This window comes from Aythya ferina, assembly GCF_964211825.1.
Source record: "Aythya ferina genome assembly, chromosome: 1".
NCBI lineage: Eukaryota > Metazoa > Chordata > Aves > Anseriformes > Anatidae > Aythya > Aythya ferina.
The window spans coordinates 62231976-62257558 of record NC_140296.1 but is presented as its reverse complement, the minus strand read 5'-3'; the positions used below and the strand labels follow the sequence as shown (position 1 = coordinate 62257558).

The window sequence follows — 25583 nt, the reverse complement described above, 5'->3', positions numbered from 1 at the left end:
ACTTGCCAGAACTATTTGATTCTGTGAATTAGTTGGGATTTTTAATTTAATGAATAATTCACAACTCACTGCAGTGATTCTAGAAAGACATAACACCTTATCACACATTCATATCAGTGCACAACACTGAAGGGAATATTGTTTTCTTTCTAGAAAGCGTTGTGCTGTCTTTGAGAGCAAGCATAGTTTAGCTAAGCATTAATAAAAATTACCATGTGCTTACATGCACTTTCTTGCTTCTAATCTTCTGTATAACCTACAGGTAAACGTCTTTGTTTTTTAACCACAGCACCCACTCCAAAGCTAGTCCATGGCTTGTGTCCAGAATTTATTCACCTGTGATGCACATCAATGCCATTTCACCCAGTTTCTTATCAGAATTTTGCCTTTAGGGCACCAAATAGTCAGGTACTGTAGTAGCTAAAGAACGTCTTGTGGATCCCATCAGAAAGAAACTGAACTGAATTTCAAAAAAGATTGCTCTCAACTCTCCTTGCAGAAATCTACAGAGAACAAAAGACCCAAGTAAGAACACAGCATACACCAGGACCCTGAAGTAAGTGGAAGTTTTAGGAATTAGAGTCATGCAGAGTAGGACAGGCAGCAACATCACAAAGCACGTGTGAAATGAGAACTTCCCAAACGTAGTTACTGAGTAAAGAGAGAACCTTAAAAATGGGCACCCTCACAATACTTTCTTGTCTGATATCTTGGACATCTTCCAGACTAGGGAAGCAGAAATGTATTAACTCTGAGCAACTCCAAACTGATGGCTTCAGGGAGCACAGATGGGGCTTATCCTCATGTGTTGTGACAGATCAGTTCCCCACCACAGACAACTTGCTAAGTTCACAGTAGGTCTCAGAAGTCTGAAAGTGAGAGAGTCAGCACTCAGTATTCAAAGACTTTTTTTTTTTCTTTTTTTTTTAAACTGCACATAAAGAAAGAAACGCATCTGTCCTTCTGCCACAGTACCAGCAAACCAGGGTCAATGGGAAAAGTACAGAGGCCAGGTTCTCTGCATTTTGCTGAATCATGTACAACTCAGCAAAAGGAGGGTAAAATGCAACTAAATAGGAATGTCTGCATTTCACGCCCCTTTTGCACTGGGTGCCAAAAACAAACAAACAAAAGAAGATTTTAGTCCAAGATATCCAGCTAAATACCTAAGATCATTAGTACAGAATCTCAGAACTTCCTATTTACTCTTAACTTGCTGTTATGAATAGTCTTTTGCCTGTTTTCCATACAGTCCTTGCGTTTAGGGATACTTCTGCAGTTAAAACATTTTCAACAGAGCATAGTGTTAACACAATACTATAAAGAAAGCTAATGGAATTATTTGCCACTGATGACTATGAATAAATTAGGCATTATTTGGAGTAACAAATATCCACAGTGGTGGGTAAATGGTAGTGAGTTTCAGGGTCCATATAAACTAGTTGATGAATAATTGGGAGCTAGGTCACATTTTTAGTCAAAGCAGAAACAGGTTTGCTTCAGAAAATCAGAAATGCTAGAAGAAATATACCTACAGCACTGAAAAACTGTTCATTGGCACCAAAAAGATTGACTCAAACTGGCAGACAGATGAACTATTATTCCTTTGAAAATAAAGGATTATAAATTTGTGCACCCAGATCTGGTTTTGGATGAAAAAGAGAGATAGAATTTGGTTTGATAGACAGGTGAGGGAGTACTTATCTGCTCCTGACTCTAAGAAGTTAAATAAGCCCCTAGAATAGCATTCACGGCAGGTTTTCTCTGTACCTAAGACAGTGATAATGATGAGAATAATACATTTCCCTGGTAGGGCTCCACTTAGAACAGAGCGTTCTGTTCTTGTCAATTCAGATTAAACAAGACATTTTGGGATTTGAGAAGTATAGAGAGAAAGTGCAGTCAACTATGAAGGTGAATTGTACAAAAACAAGTAAACATGTGTGTCTTAGAGGTTCAGTGAAAGCTAAATAGGTGACATCTTGAACATGTGTACAATAAATCTGACAGGTGTGATGATACAGCTCTGTAGCGATGTAAAAATCTACCCCTGTAAAAGATAATTTTATATTATAGACAGAACTTTAATGAAAATTATACCAAAGGTTGCCCAAATGCCTATTATAAGATCATGTTTTCAGTGATTAAGTGAACCATTCAGCTGTACATGTTTATGGTTTTTGTTTTGTTTTGTTTCAGATATACATTATACATTTGTCCCCTGAAAGTATTGGGGAACATTTCTGCTAAGGACTTGACAGTTTCCAAGAACAGTATCATAGAAATACACATTTTTCCCTATTTAGAAAATAATTTTAACTTTAATTTTTAACAGTCATTTTACTGTCAATCTCTAATCTTTTTCATGTACTTCAGAGTAAAGGCTTGAAATGAATTCAAGTTGATTTGTTCTGCTGTCTTTTGCGATCCCTAAGAAAAATTTTGTTGTCATAAAAGAATCTGGGCAATTTTGATCTTTTGATGACTGCTCTGAGTTGATGAGGGTGATGATGGAGTTCATCATCTTTGGATGGACTGAAGAGTACATTTTGACTGAGCTTTTCATTGCAGGTCCTCCACAAGGTCAAACTGTTTGCACCTCTTCATAGATCAGTGTAACATCGGAGATCGAGACTTTTTCTTACAAGGAAGATTTCTGCACTGAACTGCAATAGGCTGTCCCCGGTGCATAGGGTGAGCTGCTGTACTCCCCTTCCTCTCTTGATAGCCTCCAATTTGGGGGGAAGATGATGCAGAGTCAAGAGTAAATGAGCAGCGAGCAGGAATCACAGACCAGGAGAAGGTCAGCACCTAGAGACGTGGGCTGGGGGCTGGAAACAGAGCTAAAGAGAGAGAAAGGAGAAAGGAGTGGCAAGAATGGAAGAAGAAAGAGTGAAAGAAGGTGATAAATTCTCTCTGATTTGGAGAGAAGGAAACAGTGGCGGAGAACAAAAGCTGTGCTGAATGGCCACTGGGTAGGAGGAGAACAGAGATGGAGACGTGCTGATTGCACAGGCAGGGTTGCCTATAGCACAGTCTTTTTCAGAATTAGAAAATGAGCCCAGAGGATAGGTCTGTGCAATGTGTGGCAAAGTACGTTGTCCTTTTCCATGTTTGTCTAATCAGCTGCCTATACAGCCATTAACAGCTCAGAGTTGACACCAGCTTTTTTCATTAAAAGATACAGGAAAAACCTGGGGAGCCAGAAGCCTGAAACTTGCTTAGTAAACTCCAGATCAGAACCCAGTATTATTATGTTTGATTAAATAGCTATGGGAAAGGGGCTGCTTTTTTCCTGTGGGTGTTTTATCTGCTTATTTTTAGTAAACAAACAAACAACAACAAAAACCCTACATCTTTTAAAGAATATTAAGGTTGCAAAGCTTAAGGTTGCAAAGGTCGAAAAAGACCAGAACTAACATTGCCCATGGCAGAGGGGTAGGGATTAGAAGATTTGTAAGGTCCCCTCTGACCATTCTGTGATTCTGTGATTCATTCTATGAGTGCAAAGAAAACTATATTCATTTAAGACACTTACTCTGGGAGCTTAAAGGTACTCACTGAGGAAGGTTAAAGGGGGAAGATTAAGCCAACAATGTATAGTAGATAAGTTTACTTAAAAGCAAATATTCCCATATTTGAATTAAATTAAAAGTGCATGTTTCAGCTTTATCTGCAGACCTCCTTCCTAACCATCAATAGCTATCATCTCCCGAGTCACTCCAGCAATTGTTCCTGTGGAGAGTTTTTAAGAGTATATCCCACTATATGCAGTAGAACATGTCCATTAAGACGCTAATTGAGAAGACCTCTATCCAAAACCACTCATTTCTCTTGAATGAACTGTTTCACCTAACAGACACAGAAACCTTTAGCACAGATCTGCATGTATAAAGCATATTTTTGTGTAATTTGAAACTCATTGCAGAGCTCCTGGACCTGAGTTCAGCTTCCAGTCTTGGTTTTAAATTAAAAGAAATCATGAATTAAAAGATGACACAGAAAGAACATAGAAACTCATTTCTATTTTCTCTCCTTTTTTATCCGCCCAGCTGTATTCATAACTACAGCTGGTACAGAGCCGTAATAAATGTTGCTGCAGAGAAATGTATCCATTTTAGTAGAGTAGCTTGTGTGATTTCTCATAAATGCTTTACAGTAATGACAGCCACAGCTCGGAAGCTATCGTGGTCATTTGCCCTGGAGAGCAATATATGAACCATACTTAGTGTTTAACCTTTTCTAAGAGGGTAAATGAAGCAGGAGTCAGGCATAATCAAGAACCAGAGGGGGGAAGCTATATAATCAAATGTGTTTTTCAAAAATGTCATTCAAAGAGTTTATTCTGTTTTGTTTCAAGAGGTCCTTTTTTTCTTTCTTTCTTTTCTTTTCTTTTCTTTTTTAATTTTGGAGAGAGGCAAGCTAGCTGTAAAAATGCTTCATGACAGATCCAAAAAAATAAAGCTTTTCCACATTCCTTTCCATATTGGCCAGACAGTTACCTCACTCAACTGAATTGGGGACCTCCCTTTCGAAAGTCTGTTCCCCACACAGGGCAAAGTGAGAATATCAGCTTGCACAAATATATGCACTCCACCTGCACATGTCCACAGAGCTACAGCACACTGGGGATTAGTGCATGCATTTGTCCTTGCAAAAATGATGTTTGGGTAGCTATTGCAACTGATTTCACTGTGTGCAATTAGAAACCCTTCTCAAGTATGCAAAATACCCAAACTCAAATTGATAGAAAGAGCTTAGCCCATAAATAAATGACCCTGGATTCATTTGTAGTATACTGTAGTACCCTCTGATAGCAGTAGTCTATCTTTAATGCTAAAAAGCACATATGAGTTTCTAATCTGAATACAGAACCTTTATTAACTCACTGCTGAGCATGATCCTTTGTCTGGAGCAAAGTGTTGCTGTGGAAGCCAGATCCACATGAACGACCATTGTACTATAATGGCTACTGCTTGTGTGTTTTACTTCTCAAAAATCAGAACTATTGCCATATGTTTAGCATGTTACAAATACATATCTCACATCTAATTTGACATTAAAATTGTTGTAGTCGTTGTACTGGGGGGGAATATTTTTTTTTCTTCTTAAGTGCTAGGGAGGTAAATGAGAACATAATTACATTGTCAAAGTCAATAATAGCAACCAGCCTCTGTCAGGTCTTGCTGCGCTCAGCACTGTTTCACAGGAACTGCTGGGGAGCTCTTCCGCCACCAATCCATTTGGCTCCATTTAAGAACTGAGTACAGGAAGGTAGTTATTGTACAAGATTAGTTTCCTGTATGCTGCAAATTGGCAGTAGCAGAAAAATACAGGATGAATTTATTAGCTTGCAAGGTCAGCTAATAAAAAGAAAACTATGCAGCTCGGACTGTTGTTTACTTTAAGTCGGATCACTTATTAGGCTTCATGCAAAATTTAAATTGGTTAACTCCTGCATTTCCAGCCTGCAAAATCTGCACAGAGAAAAAGTAATAAAAGTTTTAACACAAAACCTATGTTCATGTTCAAGGAATTTAGCAGGGTTAGAATGCCTGTTAAAAAACTGTTAAATATACAGATCTTGTGCTGTGCAGGCAACTGTATCAGTTGTGTTTTGTCACAACTACAGGAAGAACATGATGGTAAAGATGGCCCCATAGTATTTCATGTGTGTGATGAGCACTATTATCAAGTTTTATATTTGGGAGACATTACTGTTGCTAATGAAACTGAGACTTTAGCCTAAAAATTATTTTTTAATTGAAGTTCAAGGAAAAAAATAATAATCTGTGGACAAAAGATAGTATTTGAAGATGATAATAATATTGTGATGTTCCTGAGGAATAACGTATGATGTAAACTCAACTTACTGGTGCCCTTCCTTTACACAAAGTGTAAATGGACTGTTACTAAACATTATCACCATTTCAGAAAAACATAAATCTACTCTTCAAACAGCAGACAAATGGGGTCCGTTTGGTCTTGTTTTTCTCCGGAATCTGAACATACATATACACGCATGCACACACACATACACACACACACATTCATGTAAGTGGAAAACTGGATAAAAAGAGGGATTTTGAACTCTGTTGTAATATCTGTACAGTTAATTTATGCCAGATTAGCAGTGAGAAATTCCAAGTACTTAAATTGATTAACTGGATTTTTTAAGCTCCTAAATATGTGAGGTAGTCATAGTAGTTAAGTGCCCAACTTACTTTGAATTGCTTTGAAGTATATGAGGCACCTGTTCACATCATTCGTTTCCTAGGGGAAAGATTTAGAGTGGAACCTTCAGGCACACTATTGCAGGCACTTTCCAGCAACAGTCTTGCCCAACACATCTAACCTGTGCTCCTCACCAAGCATTGTTTCACTTGGGCAGGACACAGGAACTTAAACTTTCCATATAGCCAAGGAAGGACCAGCAAGCATAATGCAGAGAATGCATTCAGGAACTTACTACAGACAGCTTAAATATGTGTGTAGTGGAGAGGCAGGATCAGGATCATCAAGAGTCAACTGCCGACTTGACATCTGCTAACACCAGAATAGTTTTCAGAGATGTTGGTTTGCACTGACCAGCTTTGTGGTGGCCACAGGCAGTGACTGCTTTTTAAATTGCAAGTCAAGAAATGGCAGCTTACAGGCCTAAAATGAGATCCATTTTTTCTGTGCCCTGGTGATCTTGTCCAACTGATCTTGCATCAGAAGATTATTCTGAAAGGTCTCCTGGGGCACTGCATGTTTGAGACCCAACACCCAAAGTCAGTTTTCAAAAGTGAGTGTTTTCTCTGCCTCTTTCTAGACATAAACATCTAAACAGTTCACCATCTTCTTCAGAAGCTCACTGCTCATCAAATTCAAGCAAGTCAGTCAAGGGTGAAGGGGGGAAAAACAGGGTGTATATGGAGTACTAAATGAAATCAATAGATAGAACAGGTTGCTGTACTCAGTATACTCTTTATCACTGTGGGAGACACCATTCCTTGTTTTGGAGTCCCGCATCTCAGCAAGATGCTGTAACAGGACTTAGAGAACACTGATTCATCTTTGGGATTAGAAATTTGGGACATAGCGTAGACAACAAAGCGAGACCCACATCAGGGCAGGCAACCATGAGGCTGAAATTCAGTGGCAAAGGGTAATGCCAGGACGAGAGCCTCTGCTTTCTGGAAATTAATGTCAAAATAATGCAGGAGGGGAAAAAAAATTCCTGGGAGTATGAAACATTTCCTGACCTGGCTGAGGAAAGCTGAGACTGCTGTGTTTTACACTGCTGTCTGTTTTTCTGTCAGGTGCCAACGTTTAGGAAAACAGTGATTATGCTTAACTTCAGAAGAATAAAGGTACAAAATTCCCTGTCCTGTTTAAACACACTTCTTGTAGGCTGACTTCCTGCAGCATGATGAAAGCACATAGTCTTCCTTTAATGTGAAGATGCAGCCTTACTGATCCAGCTAGATGCAGAAGGCCTTCTGCATGCCCAGGCCTAAGGGCATGCCGTGACCGTGCCCTGATCCCTTATCCAGATAAAGCTCATCTTGTAATGACACCAGTCTTCACAGAGGGAAAGAAAAGGCAGGTTGAAGCCACATCACTCTTTAGAGGGTCTAAACAACCACAAAAATAGGACTTTGATGTGAACTGTGTAGAGCCAAGGAAGTAAATCCGTGTTCATCCTTAAGAGCCCCATCAACTTTCCAGAGACACTCCCTGCTCTCAGCTGCTGAGGTTTGGTGGTGAGGCCTCCATGCCTCACCTACAGCACTCTGAGTCACCCTCCCTGCTGGGCCAGGCCCAGGGTGGGATCCGGCATGTTCCCCCTCCCCACAGCCCGCCAACTCCCACAGGGGCAAGGCAAGGGTGTGGTTATTTTCCATTTGTCTGGTGCAAGCCTGGGACTGGGGGCAGTGAGACAGTAAACAAGGCACTGTTCCTGGCACTGCTTATACATTTCCTAATTAAGTGTCATCAGATCAACAGCATCAAAAGCAGGGGCAAGGACCCAGGGCTTCTTTCTCCCCACGGAGCGTCTTCGTGGCCACAATCTCAGATGCCTTCTTGTTAATTGATCTCTCCCTCCAGCCCTTACACTCCTGGGCAGCTTCAACTCTGAAGCCCCAGCCATGCCTCGAGCACTTTGCGTGTCCACCCTGTGTGATTTAGTTGTGAAGACTTAGCACGGCAGTTTCAAGTTTGCTGATCTCTTGTGGCAAATGAATCAGAGCCAGAGTAGAATGTGAATCTGTGAAAATAAGTCACCTAAAAAGCAGTTTTCTGAAATGTCTCAAGCCACCTCTAAAAAAGGCAGGGAAGACAAATGCAAACTCTTTTGAGAGTCAGGAGTGTAATGTACAGCATCAGATAGGGGGGCTGGAGCAATTTGCAGCACATAGACTTCAGTGCTCAGCCTCTATTATCTGCAGTCAGCAGAGGCAAATGCTGTGCCCTTAACGTTATCATGCTGTGAAACCAGAGATTAAATGTAATGGTGTCAGAACCAAACACTGACCCAGGGTTTCAAACTGCTCCGCAGACCAAAAGCACCAGCCACCCAGGGTTTCTTGCAGGGAAGAGGCAACTGCCTTACTTCAGGATCCAAAGACTGCAGTCTTCAGCAGAATGCAGCTTTTCCTTGTCCAAGTCATCTTGAGAGAAAAAAAAATAAAAAGAGGGAAATACTGTTTGGTGCCACACAGTAACCGTAGTTCAGAAACTAATTCTCTGATTGTGATTTAAGATTATTCACTAATGCTAGTTCACACTACCTAATGATCTGTATTTGATTCCTGGGATGTTCAATGCCTTCTGTAAGATCTTCAGTGAGTTACATGTGAAGAAGGGTTCACTGAAAGTGATTTTTTGGGTTACATTTTTAATGCCAACTAAGTAGATTTGGGGTTCTGGTAAGAGAGGGCAGTCAAGAAACCAGAGATTGCTTTCATTTTCACATGGGTCACACTGGTACGAATACAGAAGAGTTTTTTTCAAGTGCAGGTCCTGAGCCATAAAGCCTTACTTACATCCCTAGTCCTACTGAGTTTCCACAGTAAAATAAATGCAATCACCCATTTGTCAGCCAGAGCAGTGTGGCTGATGGCTAGTTGCTGCCCTAGAAGGCAGGAGGGTGGGCACCTCTACCTGCTCCTCTCCTCCCCCCCAAGCTGTGTTCCTTGGTGCAGAGTGGGAGTGAGCAGGTGGCCCCTTTCTTCCCCATTTTCTTCCAGAAGGAAGTGATGTTGCATCTTGAAACCCTGCCTTAAAGGCCCACTAAGACATTTTAAGCTCTAATTTTATGTGGGTAAGACTTAACAATGTAGCCAAGCTGGTATACTGCAGGAAGTAAGGCAGGTCTCCCTGAGTCACAGTAGTCACAGTGTGCAATAAAGCAATTCCCTGTGTGGGTGAGAGGAGTTGTTAAAAATTTGCCTCCTTCAGAGAGGAGAGTCACAGAAGGCTCCAGGTCTCCAGGATGGTCAAGTAATTGTGAACAGTCCCTGACGTGATGCTGAGCAAGATAGGCAGCAATGGTTTTGTGTTTACCTGAATGTGTTCATTCCTTACAATGCACAAAGCTTCCTTTCTGCTGCTTGGTTATTTGCGTCCTTACAACTAAAGTAAGTGAAAACACAAGCTCTGGGGTAAGAATTCAATTTAAGTTTTAATCCTAACACAATCTGCATTTTAAATTATTAACCAAATCCAAGTTTTATCAGTGTCTGCCCCACAGTCTGAGATTGTTCACATTCCTTTTCCAGTCAGTTTAATTAGAATTTGTAGGTCTTCATGTTCACAGTGTCCACTTTGAACTGACAGGGTCAGCAGAGTTCAAAGAAAAGCATGAAAAAATCCAAAATCTAAAACAGAAACAAGCCCCAAGCCTTATCCCAGCTGCACAAATGCTGAGCAAGTTTGGATCTGGAGGCAGAGATTGCAGCTGGAGGTTGCAGTCAGAAGGGAAAGTTATGTTTTTCACACCATGGGGTACCTCCACATGTAGTGGAGCTGATCAACCTTTCCACAAATCTTGAGCCAGCAGAGCTGCTCCAGAGGCACTCAGCCTGGAAAAGGTAGTATAGCCACTTCTCTTGCTTGCTTAGTCTACCACTAGGCTGAAGATTTACATCTGGAGGATTATTTCCACAGGAAAATAATAACAATAAAAATATCATAAAAAGTGTAAGAAAATGTTAAAAGCATATAAATACAAAATCAGCTTCTAGAGTATAGTGTGTGTTCAGTTACCCTTTTGCACATACATTCCTGAATTGTTGCAAGTGGCATGTCTTGTTTTGAAATTCCCTATGTTTACAGCATAACAAGGTGCATGATAAACTTAGATGACAGCATTTCTAGTAGTATTCAAAGAATACAATGTAAAGATTTATTCCTATCCACTAGTGCAGAAACACAGAGCTAAATGAATAAAAGAATGAATACACACACTGCAAAAAACATTCTTCCCTCCAGGCAAGATTAGATGTCTGGTTAAACTGTTCTGCATGATGTCCATCATGCATAGTTATGCACACTCTGCATACAAAGACAGTCTCCCTGCCCCAGAAAATAAGGGTCTGAGCCATACAGGTGAGTCCAAATCAACACCCAAAATCACAGAATCACAAAATGGTTTGGGTTGGAAGGGACTTTTAAAGATCATCTAGTCCAGCCCCCTTACCATAGGCAGGGATGATACCCACTGGATCAGGTTGCTCAAAACCCCATCCAGCCTGGCCTTCCAGTGATGAGGCATCCACAGCTTCTCTGAGCAACTTGTGCCAGTGCCTCATCACCCTCATGGTAAATAATTTCTTCCTTATAACTAATCTAAATCTCCCCAGTTTTAATTTAAAACCATTATCTCTTGTCTATCACTTCATGCCCTTTTAAAAAGTCTCTCTCCATCTCTTACAGTCCTCTGTTAAGTATTGAAAGGCTGCAGTAAGGTCTCCACAGAGCCAGTCAGGCTTGGGAGATTTTTTACCTCTTCCTTGTCAGCCAATCTGCCAATTAGAAGTGGATATACCTAATTTTTACCCCCAAAGCAAAGTACATGAACCAAAGTACCAAGCACCATTGTTAGATGGAGACCAATATACACCAATATAAATCGGTATACACTTACTGTAAATGCTGATGCAGCAGCAAGTATTACATTGCAAGAGTAGAGCTAAACCCCAGGGCTGAGGTCAGAGCAAGTTTAGCCAGGATCGTTGGGTTTGTACAAAGGCTTTTGGGCTTTTCCCATCAAAGCTCTATCAGTCAGATATATTGCTTCTTGCTGCCACAGGTGTTTATGCAGCTGAAGTCCATAACGTTACCTGGCTTAGGAGCAGGGGAACAGCCATACTAAAGTCATCTTCCTGGAGATGGAAAAAACACCCCAAAACTGCAGTATAATTACTTTCAACCCAGTTGTCCTGATCAAGGAATGCATAAATTTTCCCAGCTCATGAGAAGAAAGATGCTCAGAGGAATGCATCTTGTAGCTCTGAAAATAATATGTAACAGCCAAAGCAAAAAGTCCAAGGAAAGGAAATAAAAAGGCAAAGGAAAGATACTGGTTGAAAAAGATATTTAAGAATATTTGAAAGAAAAGAAGACTGGAAGAAGGGAAGGAAGAAAACCTCTTGTCCCAGTTATGATTAGTCATGTAAGTCCAGTAAAAGGGATGAGGAGGAGATGAGAATGGTATAGGGAAAAGGACTATGGTCTCCTCTCTTTGGATCTATTATTTTCCTCTAACTTCCTGTGCTTCACCTTTTTTTTTTTTTTTTTTTTCTCCTTTTTCTTTTTTTCCCAACACATTGTTCTATGGATGTAATGCCACAGATGTATATTTAAATAAAAAACCAGATCTATACCTGATTTCAGTAGCAATAAAGATGTTCTTTCCTGCTCTTAAGAGAACAGTACAGCAAGCCAGCCCCTAAAAATACTACAGAGAGCCATGCTTCGTGCTCACACATACTGACTGATCAATGGGAACTTTGAGGAGTCTTTTGTAGGTATTTGTGTATGAGAATAGGCACATAAGAGAGACAAAGAGCAGGAATGTGTTGCTATTAGATACCTCACTGTGTCCCGATGAATCCGATGTGTGAAGGTAGCACTTATTCTGCACTCCAGAAGGCATGCTGTGTTATTTCTCTGGTACAATTGTTTTGGTCCTCTTATCAGAGCATATGTTAATAGCTTTATGCTACTTACACTGAGAGCTGGAAATTGCTGAGAATTTCAAAGCACCATCAGAGAGAAAGCAGGAATGTTAGATGCCACAGAAATATCCTGCAGAGAGATTTAGCTTCTGGCTGCATTTTTACCTTTATGTTGTTTTTCCAGGTACTTGCTATTTTCCCTCAGCCTGCAGACAAACCTATTTCTAGCAACATCATTCCAATAACATTTTTTTTCTCCAGCTGTAAAAATATATTCATATTTACTTGTATTAATTAACTAAGAGAACGCTATTCTTCTGAAATAACATCAAATTAGTAGAGCAGAATAGCATATTAGCCTGAACACATCAAAATGCTGACAGAAGCTGTTCAGCATCCATAGTAAAGCATCTTGTATGTTTGCTTTGTATATCACAATAAAGTAAAAAGTGATTTGAACAGTATTTTTGGCAGCTTTTGTGTTTTCTGTCATATATATCACCTTTTTATTCCTCAGTCACAGAATGTTGCATCTGTATTATTAAAGCCTTTAGAATAACAAAATACATCTCACAAAATATCAGTAAGTACAATTAAAGACTATACAGTTGCATTAGAGCACTTTCTCAGAAAATTAATAAAACAATGTGATCTTCAATTGCATATTTCTTGCTGCCTTTTATTTTCAGCTTTTCATGCTTCTTGATCACCCACTGCAAAAACGATTCCCAGGAGGAAGAGGAAAAATAAAAAGCTTCTTCAGAAAGTGCTGAATTTGTGAGACTTTCTAACCCCTCTGAGACATTTCACGGACATGTGTTTAGAAACATAGTACAGGCTAACAATGTCAGCTGATGCAATATGGAAAAAAATAGTTAATGATCCCGGTTCTACCAGGTTTCAGGAAAAACTATGAGGCATATGAATGCTGCGAATCTGTGATGCTGGGAGCTGTAGCACCTTTGCATACAGCTTCCCAGTATGGATTACTTCTTCTTGGTGCATAGTATACTTTCTTAGGTGAGGAAAATAGGTCTCTTCTCAGCTAGACCATAGTCTCTGTTCCCTTATTTGTCCTTCATAATCTCCTGTTTTGTTTTTGTTTTTGAGGGCTTGGGGAAGAAAATAAATACCATCCTGTTGAGAGGTAAAAAACGGGGTGAAGTGACATCTTTACTGAGGTCATGCTATTTTAATGGAAAGCTTCTTTGACCAGGTTCTTCATAGGGAGCAATTAGTCCTTAACAATTAGTTTTAGGAAATGCATACATAAGCTATTGAATGAACCCTACTGGGGCCAGATTCAGGTATCTGTTGCTTTGATTTGTTGTCCGCTCTAAGGAAGCACCCATGTTATTTGCAAGAAAGCAAATGCCACTTCTGAAAGTGCTACAGCAGAGGGATGGGTAATAAGGGAAAAGAAAGTGTTTATAGGTATATCCACAGGTAAATCTGCACCTGCTAGTTGATCTCCACCAAAACAAAGACGTACACCCTCCATGCTCAGTAGAATAAATCCACTACGCCACCGCATTTTGGAAGCTCCATGCAATTCTAATCCATGAGTTTGTTTTTTTGTTTTGTTTTGTTTTGTTTTGTTTCATGTGGTACGTAATTAAACTATGGGACTTCTGTCTGCTGCAGAGCGGTAGAAAGCTAAAAAACCAACCAACCAAACAAACAAACACATAGATTTAAAGCAAGATAGCAGACTCCCAGAAGGAAATCTATTGTGAGCTACTAAGAGGCAAGATAGCACCTTTGTGCTAGGTAGACCCTAGCCCACTGCTGCTGAAAAGTTTATTTAAGGAGCATCCATTATATTCTGCTTGTTCTCATACCATCCCCTCATCACCAGTTACTGGTCTGTGTGAGAGATAGAACAGAGGAGGCTATCAGGCCACTGTGCTCTTTCTCAGTGCTGGTTGTTCCTTTCATCCCCGAGCTGGCTATATTTACAGTGCAGGAGCCAGTGTCTCTAAAGGCTGCCTGCTGTCTGCACAGTAAATGACCATGAGGCGTGGTTATATCTACAATTCTAGTTCTTAGGCTCCCACAACATAAGAAAGTCAACGAGTTGCCCTGCCTGGTCCTGGGAAATGTCTGTATATACAACATATATTCAGTACAGATCTGTGTACCAGATGTACCAGGAGGTGATGTAGTTACAGCAAAGCAAGGGAAAGAATATGGATAACAGCCATGGAACTACATTTTAAGAAAGGTATATGTTTGATGGGACTTTGAGGTTTTGCAGCAGGAGAAAGTGCTTCTAAACCATTTTATTAATGAATCTCTTTCAGTGAGTTGGAAAGTTCAATTTGTTGAATTAGTATATTTTCACTCAGTATCGATATTACTATAACTAACAAGCAGGAAAAAATCTTAAGAATATGTAATTTATCATCAAAATGTAGGCTAATTTAGGTCCATTTAACTGCTATCCTCATCAATTACCCCATCTGCAAAAATACCTCACTGTGATAGCACTCTGTCAACTTATATCTGTTGTAAATAATTTTAAGATTTATCCTGTTTCGTAGCATTGAAAGAAGCTTCATGCAAGTGCAAAATAACTAAGAAAGAGTTCAGAATTTTTAGAAAAGAGTATGCATTTTATGTTGTCCAAATAAACACTTTGAAAGATTTCACATAAAAAATAGCTTAGCAATTTCCATGTTCAGCTCAATTTCCTCAGAAATTAAAAAGCATCAGAAAACAGCTGAGAAAATAAGCTCTGGCTAGTTCTACTTTGTTTACATTTTATTTATGTGGATCAGCTGCAAAACAGAGTGCTAATGCTATTCATCTTTAATGAACCTTTGTACTGAGGACAGGGAGTTTATGAGGACTAAACCCTGTGAATAATATTGGACTTCTGAGCTAAATCAGCACAGTAGGACTAAAATGCTTTATTGGATCTTATTCACAAGAGGTTTATACTATACCACTGATATCTTCCATTCCACTTAATCACTTTTATGAACACAGGCTAAGCCCCTACCACAAATTGCCACCCGAGAGCTTAGCAGTCTAAATGATACTTCGCTGAAGCTTCAGAAAGCCTCTGTTTTGGAGAAAACATACTAAAGCAACCTGGCCCTCTTGGTTTCAAATTTGCTTTAGAAAGCATTTATCACCACTCTTCTTTGGTAGGATCATATTCATGAATAAAGACATTATTGAAATGTGTCTGTCACTCATCTGTATTGCCCCAGCTTGCACTGTCTTTCAGTAACTCAGAAAGTGTGAAGTCATTTATTTGCACTTCCTTAGAAATGCAAGAAATTTAGTAATGAGTTTTTGTAACCTAGGTGACTTTATATTATTAATAGTGTTCCATTACTTTTATATGGTTTCTACAGAGTATATAATTCTATGTTCCATATACACCATTGTGGCACTTGTCATTGTTATAGGTGTCAATGGTTATCTCCCTATTTATGACAGTGGTTGGGGCTTTAAAGTAGTTTTTTCTTACCCAAGAACTCTTTTACATTGGTAGCAACTCAAACCTTTGTGTGAGGGGAGGTCTGATAAATTAAACAGGGCACTATTTAATTCCTTTACTAGAGAATTAAACATGCTATGAGCTGTCCTCTGGCATTGAATCCAGGTGGTTCACAACTAATCGTGTCCTCTGCCTCTAGAAGAGTTTGCACACACTCTGGCCTGCCTGTGGGAAATGATCCCATCCCCATAAAGCTCCCAAGCCCTTTCCAGGGAGCAGGAGAGTAGTAGATGATTTAGGTCAGAACCAGGGCAAGAATCACCCTAGCAATTCACCAGGACAAGCAAGCTCCAGACTACTTGTAAAGACACAGGGAGGTCCCCATGAGGGATCATAGTACTTCACTGGAGCATTTTGATCGTACAGATATGAAGATTATCAGGTCCTCCAATGCAATAGTAATAGAGGTACTGAAATACTTTTTTCCATTGTGACAATAGACACATCAGGCATTCTAAAAGAATTGAGATCAGAAATACTGTCAGCTTAGGGCTTCTTGTTACTGTCATGAAAAGCATCAGCATGTTATTGCTTGTACAAGAAGGCAGGAACGTATTTCTAAGAGGCTGCAGTGCATTCGGATCACAAAGGTAATATTCCATGCAGTGCACCATTAAAGAGATTTCATTCCCCGTTGAAGAGCAAGAAGAAAAAAATGTGTACGCTATCATGAAAAGAACCTTCTTCACAGAAGTATTCATTTTAATTGGCTTTTTGTAGTTATCCTCTTCAAACAACACTGAAAGTGTCTTCTGACAGTAGCAAAACTGCTCCTGCATTTATTAATTGATGACAGCACAAAAGAAAGTAATTAAAAGTCCCATGAAGCCATTCATTCTGACTGTCCCACTTGTAGCAAGACATTCATTCCCACTGTGCTAAGATTAACTGTTTCAGAGAAATGTATAAACAATGTGAACTACAGTCAATAACACCCTCATCTGCCAGCAGCATTGGCAAATGACAGGCAATCTAGGCACCACTTAGACTGGCTCCTCAGATTACTTTCATCAGATTGAGTCTCAGTGATCAATACCAAATATTTAACGCTTGCACCTCCTGCTTTGCACCAAGACTGGAAACAATTTGCTGTACAGTTATCTTTCATCACTGGATTTATTTAGTCACAAGTGTACATTAGTGGTTCCCCTGTATTTTAGAAGCTTGACTCCCATATTCCACAGATTTTACAGTGAAGTAGCAGGTGAAATCTTAAAAAAACAATCTGTGAGGTAATGTATGTTCCCAAACCATCACGTCTGCTTTTGTGTGCACAGTGAATAGCGTGCTCTCTCCATTTATTTGTTTAATTTTTGATAGTAATCCCATTACCTTTTCTACTGATCAGAGCAGTCTGAGTCTGCCCAGCTGATTAGCTATTATTATGTCAAAATACTTCGTAATCCCCTCTGATCTCTTCTTAGCAGTGATGCCAGGGCAGTGATACACTTGTTTGGATACGCTCAGACATGCAATCATAGGAATAATGCAGCATACTTACCACTTTTCAACTGTGATTTCCTTATGACCAGAGTCACAGACCAGTTTAGAAAAAATATTTTCTACTTCTGACTTTCCACAGGCATGAAACAAACTGTGAGGCTGCTCCAGAGATACCTGGGACAGGGGGAGAGGGAACTCAGAGCTCACAGAGACTGATGAGACCCATGTCCCCTTGTTTCCTTTTCTTGGTTAACAATGTGTGTGTGGGAAATGCTACTCAGCAATGCCTTCCCAAAGTCTGTCCAATATTGCTTATGTTTCTGTGTCTCACAATAAGTAAATCAGCAGCTGTCCTGTCTGGAAGTTACTGTTAAGTAGCTGTATCCTGGATCTTATCTTAGCCACAACAAACAAAAGATGCAACACAAAGGGAAGAAAACAAAAATTTATATTAAATTTAGCAAAACAAGGACACTGCAGTGCCAAGTTCTCCTTTGGTAAATCAGCACAGATTCATTGTTGTTTACATCAGTGAAGCAGAAGAATGGAAACTGCTGACAGAATGGGAGCTCAGAGGCACATGAGTCACCACTCATTGAATTTCCATACTCTCGTGACCTAGTAGTGTTGATGGGGCATTCAGCAGAAGATGATTTCAAGATTTTTTCTCATCCCAGTAAATGAATGTTTGCATTCCGGGTGCATACTGGAGGTTTCCAGAAAGCTTTCTAACAGTGAAGAAAAAATTCAGACTAGCAACTCAAAATTAGCTTGCATCTCAGGCTAAAGCTCATTGCCAGGGAAATCTACTAAGGTAAGATCTACTAAAATTTTACTAAGGTAAAATCTACTAAGCCTCCTAAGGGAAGCAGTGGAAATTTCATATCTTGACACATCACAAGCTACACTGGATAAGGCACTAGCACATGCATAAGAAGAAGCAATCTTGCTTTTCACAGGAAGATAAGTTCAAGCACTGAGCTGCTAAGATACTTTGGGGACAAGTGTGATGTGAGGTCTAAAATAAACAGAGCACTTCATTGCACTATCAGTAATGAACTGTAGAGAACTATCCTGTTCCCTGTGCTGTGCTAATAGGGCTCTGTCTTCTAAAATACTGAACACCGTAAATGTTTGTTATAAAGGACATAAAATATTTTTAAGGGGAGGAATAAGAATCTGTAATAAAAATAAATAAATAAATAAAAAGGACTTTGGTGATCATATTTATGAAATATAACTAATGAACAAAAACATGAATTGAAAACCTCCCACCAAAACCAGGCTTAATTTCAAAAGACATTTCAGAAAAGCTATCTTTTCTAACACTATTTTTAGTGTACATTTCTGTTAACTTCATATATGTAATTCAATTACCCTAGGTTTCAGTATGTTATTTCAAATGGGAGTTACAGTCAGTATGAATATATTTCAATACCTCTTTGTAACTGATTCATAAAAAAAATAATAATAATGTGGAAGAGGTTTGCTCTAATCTGGACTCAAGCTTTACCATATTTAGTAAGTCTAACTCTATCTAAGAACCTCAACAAAAATTATTTGTTCTGCTGCAGAATTTGGAATAAACATTCCAGCAGTGTGAATGGAAGTGACCATTAAGTGAACATTATTCAAAGGTAGAACATATTGGACTTGTTTCTAAAGTATTTACACATAGTTTGTGGAATTCCTCTATGTCAAACATTCGTCCTGAGATCCAAACATCCATACCAAGTCTTCTGTTATTTTGTAATACTTCAGTAATGCTCACGATTTCCTGATAAACCTTTCAAAGAACATGATCAAGACTGCATAATATATTTTTTCCTGTAATCATATGTGAAATCAAGAACTTAAGAGTTAAAATACACACAGAAGAGAAATCCCTCTCATTTGTTCTGTTTTGTCATCATATTTCTTCAAATAAAAGCAACCTTTCTTACCAAATAATTTATCAATAATTCTTTACTTAAACGTATGCTTCCTGTCATAGATTTTGGCACATACAAAGCATATTGTCCCAATTTAAAGTTATAATAATTTCGAGCACTTTGTGAAATGAATAGAAGTAGCAGTTAAATCTTTCCGTTACATCATTTATAAAGAGCACAGAACTTGCAGTTTCGTAATTCTCTTCTAAGGATCAAAAGACTGAAATGGAAAATATTTTTTAGATCCTGCAAAGAGAGAGAGATCCTGCTGCAGCATAGAGATAATTGTCTTGTGAGTACAAGCCTGAAGATTTCTTTTTTTTTCTTTTCTTTTCTTTTTCTGCAATAGTGACAACAAATTGAAATAACTACTGAAATCTTTCTGCCTTGCTAAAACTTGCTTAAACAGTTCCCATCTCCACCTTCCTTGTCCCAATCCGTAGCTCCCAACCTTGTACTAAAACTCATTATTTCCCTGGTTGTGCCTACACAACTGTTTCTGCAACATGGTGCTGCAAAGTCTTGTATCAGCAGTGTAGGAATGAAAACTACCAGTAGTAGTCGTGAATTTCCATGGCTTGAGGCAACCATGGTCAAAGAGAAAACACTCTCTCATGTCAATTTTTATATCTTTAATTGGAAGAACACTAATATTGTGTTTGCTATACCTAAAGCATCTTCACTAAGAGATTTATCATTTTAGCTATGCATGAAGCTAGGAAGCTAGCACTTCTTATCACAATCAAGTGGTCTACTGACATGACAGTGGATGAAAATATTTTTGTCGCCATTGCAGAAAAAAAGAAAAAGTTTTTTACTGTATTTTCACATTACTCATTATATTTTATTTTTTTTCTTAGCACTCTTCTTTTGGAGTTACATTAGACTTATTTTAATCATCTGCTCCATTTGTATGCAGGCCTACATCTGAGAGTCTGCTGTAGCTGAGACACTTCTGTATATATTGTGATATGTCTTATGGTAATCACTGTGATCTGATCCATGTGAAATCATTTCTTTATTCCTTGCAGAAAGTGATAGTTTCTGCCTTTGAGTGGATATATGCCAACTTGCTGTCAGAATGTGGCCACTGAGTTGGTCATAGTCCACAACAAGTCAGCCAAGTGAAAATACAGAAGTTGTGCCTTAACCCAATCACAGAACCCTGTCACTTCAGACTGCTTTATGTTGTACAGGACCAATATATATCAGACACTATATATACAAAAAGGATTAAGTATTGTTCCCTTATAGAAAATATTCACCCTGTGCTAGATGCATGGAATGAGGTAATCTTCATGTACCAGAAGAAGCTGAGCATAGAAGGGAATCTAGTTGCACTTCTCCTACAAGAGATGACTTACATAAAATGTAAATGCTGGACAAAAAGTCCAGCATACAGCCAGACAAATACATAATACATTGTGTGAACAATTGGCTGACAGGTCAGGCTCAAAGGGTTGCAGTAGTTGGGGTTACATCAGGATGGTGGCCAGTCACTAGTGGGGTTCTGAAGGGCTCCATTTTAGGGCCAGTTCTCTTCAATGTTTTTATAAATGACTTGGATGCAGGACTCAAAAGGACAATGTGCCCTGGCAGCCAAAAGGACCAATCATACCCTGGGGTTCATCAAGCATGGCATTGCTAGCTGGCTGAGGGAAAAGATTGTACTGCTCTGCTCTGCACTTGTGCAGCTTCGCCTCGAGTACAGCATACAGTTTTGGGCATCACAATATAAAAAAAAAAAAAAAAAAAAAAAAAAAAAAAAAAGACATAAAACTTTTAGAGAACATACAGAGACAGGCTATGAAGATGATGAGGTGTCTAGTGGGCAAGATATATAAGGAGCGGATGAGGTTAATTTGGTTTGTTAAACCCAGAGCAGAGCAGGCTGAGGGGAGGCCTCATGGTGGCCTGCAGCTCCCTCAGGAGGGGAGCGGAGGGGCAGGCGCTGAGCTCTGCTCTCTGGGGACAGCGACAGGACCCGAGGGGATGGCATAGAGCTGGGACAGGGGAGGGTCAGGCTGGGGGTTAGGGAAAGGGTCTGCACCCAGAGGGTGGTCGGGCACTAGGACAGGCTCCCCAGGGCAGTGGTCACGGCACTGAGCCTGTTCAAGGAGCATTTGGACAACGTTCTCAGACACAGGGTCTGATTTTTGGGTGGTCCTGTGTGAAGCCAACAGTTGGACTTGGTGATCCTTGTGGGACCCTTCCAGCTTAGGACATTCTATGATTCTAAACTGTTGGCTGTGATTGAGTGTATAGACCTTGATTTCAAGCCATAATGCTTTGATAAATTAAACAGCTTTCAACAAAGATTAGATCAAACCAGTAAGATGTTACTCTGAGTGAGCACTCCTAGCAACTCCCTGGCTTGCCCCCAGGTCCCTACCTCACTCTAGCTAAATTATTCTTTTTTCAAGCAGTGTGTTGTCACAGAAATGGGAAGACTCCAAACCCATTTTTTTTTTCCACAAATATTTTACCACTGTCCTCTGCCACCCTCCCCATGTCATTGCCTGGACTTCCAGGGGAACCTCTGGCTGCACCTGGAGCTGAGAACCCCAGTGGAAGTGCACTTGGAAGTGCTCATGACACACAGTCATGAGCTACTGAGCCAGGTGGAGATTTCCAGAGCTTTAGTAAGGATTCTCTCTGAAAACATCCTCATTCCATCACTAGAAGCTGTCTGGATACCACATATCAAAACTCTATCTTGCACATAGTGTTCAGTCGCTTCACAACTGCCTGCTGCCCGTGTATGTCAACCATTTGCTCTTTATATAGCTATTAATATTTTTTCCAGCTTTTTTTTTGCTTGCATTAAATTGGTTGTTGGTATTACTGAGCAGAACTGTGAAGCAATATTGTGTTTTAAGCAGCAATCTAAAGCATGAAAGCAAATCCATGATTTTATTTATTTATGTATTTTTATTTTTCACAGAGCCTTCAATTCAATGTAGTCTCCAGACAACACAGAAGGAAGAACCTTATTTCTTGGGAGCTTGGTAGTTACTTTTTTTTTTAAAGAATTTCTCCAGGGTGGATTTTGCACTTAAAACAAGACTTAATCAACATTTATATTGCTTAGCATTGCACTGTGAATGTCTGATGGTTTGACTGACTGAGCCAATCTTCTCTTTCCCTGTGCAACACTGAAATGAGGGACATCTTTTAAAACAGGGGAAGGCTGTTTCCCTGAAGTGCCAATGTCAGGAAAAAAGACCATTCTCTTAGAGTACAAGACTGACAGATATCTTAAGTGATGTAGCTGGAGTTCTGGAGGGCACTGCATGGGCACAATGTCCTGCAGACTGCTACAGCAGCAGCATAGAAGGTATGTTGCCTCTGTACCTTAATAGTCTACAAAACTTTCTGGGGATTGGGAGGAGAGGTACTGGGAGAGAGCTCTTATTGCCTTCTCATTCTTCTCTGGAATCTACTGCAGTAAAAGACTCTATCAATGCTTTCTTTACTTTTTAGAGTAAAAGACTCTATTATGGCTTTCGCTTTACACAAAGGCATGTAAGACCAGCTTCTGCTTGCCTTGTCGTCAGTGATACTGCCTTCCTGCTTCCGTGCTCCTGGCTCAGTCATGTAGCCACGTGGTGCTTCCATTTGCCTGTCTCTGCCAGCAGGACACTTCCCCACAGAATGACTGTGAGAGTCATTTAATGTTTAATTAATTGAATAATAAAATTAATTAATTAATTAATTAATTAATAAGGACCCTTGGGTGTGTCCTGTCTGGTCCCATGTTTTGTGTATGTTCAATTGGGTTAAAAGCTCCCTATCTAAATTCTCCTGTGTTTCATTCCCACTGACTTCGCAGGGAAAGGAAACTCATGTTTTTTTCACTATTCTCTCTAATGTAAAATTGGTAGGACAGAGCTGTGAATTGGTTCAAAAAAGCAGTTAAAGGGAGTCATGGAATAAAAATCTATCAGGACTCTTCCATACTAAGATGCTGATTCCACCACCTGATAGCAGGAAGTCCTCATTCAAAAGACGGCTGGACAGCCAGATGCCAAACATGGGAAACGTCACAGTTTGCTAACCAAATTGCTGTTCTTTTCCTTGTGCATTTGTTTCTGGTCTTCATTCCAGATGACTTCTACCAAAGAACATAGCTGAAAGACATCCACACCACCAGATAAGATCCTGGACTGAAGAACTTTTGGTCTAACACAGTAAATTCTTACCTTACAACATTTCTGTGTTTGTTTTTTCTTTGAAATTTAAAGTGTAAGCTTTAAAGCCTCCACTTCTGGTGAAGATATTACATGTATCCCAATGATGCAGGCCTAGATGTGAATGCCTGGTCACTCAGATGAGCAATGCTGTTAAAAATGCTTTTATTACTGTAGCTGTTCACCAACACAGGTTACATGCTAACTGGACTATAAGAGTAGAAATTGGAAAACATTTTAAATATAGGTTTTAGCCAAACTGCACTTGCAGCATCTAAAAATACTGAAGTTAACAGTGGTTAGCTGTAACCTCTTCCATCACTTCTAACCTAGCAAGGTTTCTTAAGGAAGTGTTATCAGCCATCTGAGTGCTTTATAATTGTAGAGGGATCTTCAGTCTTTAAAGCTATTTTCTTGATACCTGACTGGGGCAAAGCCACAAAAGATTTAAATCCATCTCCACTTTAAAATATTGTCATACCCTCAAGCAACAAGTGAGGAATTCTTCTCATCTCAAAGCCAGTGGTTTTGTTAGGATAGCAGAAAGTGGAATATGAGGTTGCAGTTTATACAGATAATTATCTGAAGTCATAGTGGCCTTTGTTGAAAACTGCACTGAAGAATAATGAAGCACTATATAAACTGTGCATCCTAAAGGGAAGGCAACTGTACATAATGGCATCAAAGTCCATTAATTCCTAATAGGTCCTGTCACAAAGGGGACCTTTGCTATTAAATGATTAATTCAGTCCACTGAGATATTTTTATCTCAAAAACTCTACATTTACAGTCATTTTCATTCAAAAAGACCTACTACTTCTGATATTCACGATTTTTTAATGTGTATATTTAAAATCTCATGAATATTCTGAGGGTTTGACATTTGGAGGTCAGCAAGGGACTGTGCTAGCACTGCCCTCTTTAATATGTATATTAGTTGCTGGTGGTTGGGGAGATTGCTAAGTGTACAGCATCAGCAATTTGCTGAAGCCACAACCCCATGCTTCCCTGCCATCAAACATAGATGAAACAGCGTTTTTCTTTACCCTATGAAACAGACTATGTCCGAGATTGGAAGTCAACCCAGCTAAGGAATAGACATTAGAAAGATGAAAAGGAAATGAGCTTGAAAGGAAATACAATGAAAAAATAGAAAAACAGTGTTAGTATTAGTCAGTTAACTATATGTTGTTTATTCACTTCAGTATAGGTTTCATTGCAACATTGATGGAATACAAATTGACACAAAATTCATGTAAATTTATGTAAATGCATATATAAATGAGTTGCAGCCCTCAGGCTCCTGGCAAGTTGCCACAGTGGCTCTAAGCAGAGCAGAGATTTTGTGCCACTGTAGTACTCTGAGAGGTGTTATTGTGAATTAAAGTGTGGTTTTCTGAGAAACATTAGTAGCTTTATCAGTTTCTACATGAAGTTTGCCAGGGGCGAAAGAAATACCACTTTGTGAACTTTTGGCTTCTTATCTGAGTTAGTAATAGCACTAAGCCTAGAAATAGCTCATGTGTGACCACTACAAACTCTTTCACTTTCTCAGTAGAGTTTATAGTTACTGTGAGACAGAAACACTCAGTTTGTGAACATGATAAACTTCACTGGTATTTCTCAGGAATCTGTAATAGCCATTAACTCAGAAATAGCTGGTTCATGACCATTATAAACTCCTTTGGCTTCTCAGTGGAGACTTTCTAATAGCCACGAGCAGAGAAATAGCTGGTTCACAACCGTTAAAATCTTTGTCAACATGTCCATTGGGAATATAATGGTTGTAAGCCCAGGAACAGCCAGTACACAATTTGTACACTTTTTTTATTTCTCTGTAGTGAAATACAGCTGTGTAGCCAATAACTTGCCAGTAACAAATAATGCCATAATACAGGCTTACTTAGGCATTCAAGGATAATGCAACAGAATAAAATATAATACATTAAGGTAAATGGCAGGACTACATTTGGGTAACTTTCCAAAGCTTGTGACTTATGTCTGCTGATTTTCTCTCTAGCTGCCCCATTGGATTGGCATCCCAGCTCCATTCATAAGGGAAAAAATGTCTCAGAGGAGGTGTCACATAAGAGCAATGATGGGTCACTGTCCTGAAAGGCTGAGGGGCTGTTCAGGTAGGGAACTCTTCTTATTTTTCAATATAATGGATCTCAGGATGAATATAGCACTTCTATGGCATGTCTACAACACTATCTGTAGGCATGTCTACAGAGGGACTTGCTGGATTTGTACCTGTATCTATACGGAGTCAAGTCTGTTGACCACACTGGCAGGTTCAAGCAGCTGACATGGTGGCTGAAACACCCCCTCAGCCCTTAAC

General features: G+C 39.5%; 2 long non-coding RNA genes across 3 annotated transcripts in view; one reads left to right on the top strand and one right to left on the bottom strand.

Moving 5' to 3' along the window:
• The window catches only part of LOC311434819, a 74679-nt gene that overhangs the window by 34074 nt on the left and 15022 nt on the right, over window positions 1–25583 (top strand). The window lies entirely within an intron of this gene.
• Window positions 7505–11257, bottom strand: LOC311420526. Its single transcript, XR_014684353.1, has 2 exons — window positions 11135–11257; window positions 7505–8657 (listed from the first exon to the last, which is right to left on the bottom strand). It is a non-coding gene; the product is annotated as an uncharacterized lncRNA (long non-coding RNA).